The sequence below is a fragment of the Mandrillus leucophaeus genome, unplaced genomic scaffold (genome assembly GCF_000951045.1).
Source record: "Mandrillus leucophaeus isolate KB7577 unplaced genomic scaffold, Mleu.le_1.0 Scaffold24, whole genome shotgun sequence".
Taxonomy (NCBI): domain Eukaryota; kingdom Metazoa; phylum Chordata; class Mammalia; order Primates; family Cercopithecidae; genus Mandrillus; species Mandrillus leucophaeus.
The window spans coordinates 1,979,053-1,983,212 of NW_012102476.1; positions in this window are offsets into that span (position 1 = coordinate 1,979,053).

The window sequence follows — 4,160 nt, forward strand, 5'->3', positions numbered from 1 at the left end:
GAGCAGAGGCTGCAGTGAGCAGAGATTGTGCCACTGCACTCCAGCCTGGCGACAGAGCAAGACTTCATCTGAAAAAACAAAAAACAAGAATTAGCCGGGTGTAGTGGCGCATGCCTGTAATCCCAGCTACTTGGGAGACTAAGGTGGGAGAATCACTTGAACTCGGGAGACTGAGGTTGCAGTGAGCCAAGATAACACCACTGCACTCCAGCCTGGGCAACAGAGCAGACTGTCTCAAAAAGAAAAAAAAAAAAAAAAGGGCAGGGGAATCGCTTGAACCGGTGAGGCGGAGGCTGCAGTGGAAAAAGAATGGAAAAGAGCAAGTATTGGTGGGGACATGGATGAATTAGAGTCCTCCTACACTGCCAGTGGAATGTAAAATTGCAGCCACTTTGGGAAACAGTATGGTAGTTCCTCAAAGGATCAAACAAAATTACCACCGACCCAGCAATTCCACTCCTTGATATTATCCGAGAGAAATGGAAAACATGTGTCCACACAAAAACTTTATACGAACATTTATAGCAGCATGATTCATAGTAAGTCAAAAAATTGAAACCCAAATATCCATCAACTAACAAATGGATAAATAAAACACTGTGGCTGGGTGTGGTGGCTCATGAATAATAATCCCAGCTCTTTGGGAGGCTGAGGCAGGTGGATTGCTTGAGGCCAGTAGTTCCAGTCCAGCCTCAGCAACATAGCAAGACCTCGTCTCTACAGAAAACATTTAAAAATTAGCCAGGCAGGGCCGGGCGCAGTGGCTCACACTTGTAATCCTGGCACTTTGGGAGGTCAAGGTGGGTGGATCACTTGAGCTCTGGAGTACAAGACCAGCCTGGACAACATGGTAAAACCCCATCTCTACCAAAAATATAAAAATTAGCCAGGTATGGTGGTGCGTGCCTGCAGTCTTAGATACTCAGGAGACTGAGGCAGGAGGATCCCTTGAGCCCAGGAGGTTGAGGCTGCAGTGAGCCATGATCATGCCACTGTACTCCAGCCTGGGTGACAGAGCAAGACTCTTGGTCTCCAAGAAAACAAAAACAAAAACAAAAACAAGGCCTCCAGTGCACACTAAGGCTTGAGAAACATGGGTATAATGCAATGCAAAGGTGAGAGGCCGGAGTCATATCATAGCATGATCAGAGCTGATGTTTATTGGGTGTTGACGTGATCTCATGTAGTTTCCAAAAGCACCTTATGAAGTGCTGGTGCTATTATTATCCCATTGGAGAGATCAGGAAACTGAGGTGCAGCGAGGTGAAGTGACTTGCCCAAGGTCATACAGCTAGTGAATGGCAGGTTTGGCACCTGAAAGTCAGTTCCTTCTGCCCTCAAAGCCCATGCTATTAACCAGTGGGTCAGCATTTCCTAGATCTGGGTCCACAAACATCACTGGTCGTGATGGAGTAGCCTCAGGGGGAACTTGTATGTTCATTTTAAACTCCAATAGTTACATAACTATTTAAAGTATAGTAGAAAATACATATATATCACCTCAAACTCATGATTTTAATAATGATGCTTCCCTTTAAAATGACTGAATTTATATTAAAGGTTAGTTGCTTTAATGAAAACTATTAAGTAAATAAAAGTACTACTGTTAGGTTCAAATATGGTAAATATATTAGAAAGGGTAACAATGAAGTATGAGAAACACTAAGCCAGACTCAGTTGTTTTTCTTTTTGAGACAGAGTCTTGCTCTGTCACCCAGGCTGGAGTGCGGTGGCGCAATTTCAGCTCACCACAACCTCTGCCTCCTAGGATCAAGCAATTCTCGTGCCTCAGCCTTCCAAGTAGCTGGGACTACAGGTGCATGCCACCACACCTGGATAATTTTTTATCTTTTTAGTGGAGACAGGGTTTTGTCACATTGTCCAGGCTGGTCTCAAACTCCTGACCTCAGGTGATCCACCCGTGCCCGCCTTGGCCTCCCAAAGTGCTGGGATTATAGGCGTGAGCCATGGCGCCTGGCCCAGATTCTGTTTACTGTAAAAATATGTAACAATTTATACTTTTTTTTTTTTTTTTTGAGACGGAGTCTCGCTCTGTTGCCCAGGCTAGAGTGCAGTGGCACGATCTTGGCTCACTGCAAGCTCCGCCTCCCGGGTTTATGCCATTCTCCTGCCTCAGCCTCCTGAGTAGCTGGGACTATAGGCGCCCGCCACTATGCCCGGCTAATTTTTTTGTATTTTTAGTAGAGATGGGGTTTCACCGTGTTAGCCAGGATGGTCTCGATCTCCTGACCTCGTGATCCGTCTGCCTCGGCCTCCCAAAGTGCTGGGATTACAGGTGTGAGCCACCGTGCCCAGCCCCTCTTTGTTTTTTAAGAGATAGGGTCTTTCTCTGTGCCCAGGTTGGGGTGCATTGGTATGATCATAGCTCATTGCAGCCTCGAATTCCTGGGCCCAAGTGATCCTTCCACTTCAGCCTCCTGAGTAACTGGGAGTACAGTTATGCAGCACAACACCCGGCTTATTTTATTTTTTGAGACAGGGTTTCATTCCTGTCACCCAGGCTGGAGTGCAATGGTTCAATCTCAGCTCAAAGCAAGCTCCACCTTTCGGGCTCAAGCAATTCTCCTGCGTCAGCCTCCTAAGTAGCTGGGACTACAGGCATACCTTGCCTGGATAATTATTATTATTATTTTATTTTTTGGTAGAGACAGGTTTTTGCCATGTTGCCCAGACTGGTCTTAAACTCCTGGCCCAAGTTGTCCTCTTGCCTCCCAGAATGCTGGGATCATAGGTGTGAGCCACCACATCCAGCCTCATTTTATCATTTTTTAAATGTTTTACAGAGATGGAACCTTGCTATGTTGCTCATTCTGGTCTCGAACTCCTGGTCTCAAGCAAACCTCCCACCTTGGCCTCCCAAAGTGCTGGGATTACAGGCTCCCACTTAGGTATGTTACCAGAAGCATAAGCAACCAAACAAAAAATAGATAAATTGGACTTCATCAAAATAAGTGTCTTTCCGTACCAAAAGACAATATCAAAAAAGTAAAAAGACAATACAGAATGGGAGAATCAAATCATGTATCTTATAAAGGACTTCTGTCTAGAATATATGAAGAAATCTCACAACTCAAAAAGACTTCAGATCTCTGGCTCTTCAATAAAAAAAGACAAACAATCCCATTTAAAAATGGGCAAAGATCTGAGTAGACATTTCTCAAAGAACTATACGTACGGTCAATAAGGACATGGAAAGATACTCAGCATCATTAGTACACCAGGGACATGCAAATCAAAACCACAATGAGACACCACTTTACACTCACTAGAAAGGCGATAATGAAACCCAAACCAGCCAACCAAAACAAAACAAAACAAAACAAAACAAAAAAACAGAAAAGAGGCTGGGCACGGTGGCTCATGCCTGTAATCCCAGCACTCTGGGAGGCCAAGGATGACGGATCATCTAAGTTTAGGAGTTGGAGACCAGCCTGGCCAACATGGCGAAATCCCGTCTTCATAAAAAATACAAAAATTAGCCGGGTGTGGTGGTGGGCGCCTGTAATCCCAGCTACTTGGGAGGCTGAGGCAGGAGAATAGCTTGAACTCGAGAGCAGAGGCTGCAGTGAGCAGAGATTGTGCCACTGCACTCCAGCCTGGCGACAGAGCAAGACTTCATCTGAAAAAACAAAAAACAAGAATTAGCCGGGTGTAGTGGCGCATGCCTGTAATCCCAGCTACTTGGGAGACTAAGGTGGGAGAATCACTTGAACTCGGGAGACTGAGGTTGCAGTGAGCCAAGATAACACCACTGCACTCCAGCCTGGGCAACAGAGCAGACTGTCTCAAAAAGAAAAAAAAAAAAAAAAGGGCAGGGGAATCGCTTGAACCGGTGAGGCGGAGGCTGCAGTGGAAAAAGAATGGAAAAGAGCAAGTATTGGTGGGGACATGGATGAATTAGAGTCCTCCTACACTGCCAGTGGAATGTAAAATTGCAGCCACTTTGGGAAACAGTATGGTAGTTCCTCAAAGGATCAAACAAAATTACCACCGACCCAGCAATTCCACTCCTTGATATTATCCGAGAGAAATGGAAAACATGTGTCCACACAAAAACTTTATACGAACATTTATAGCAGCATGATTCATAGTAAGTCAAAAAATTGAAACCCAAATATCCATCAACTAACAAATGGATA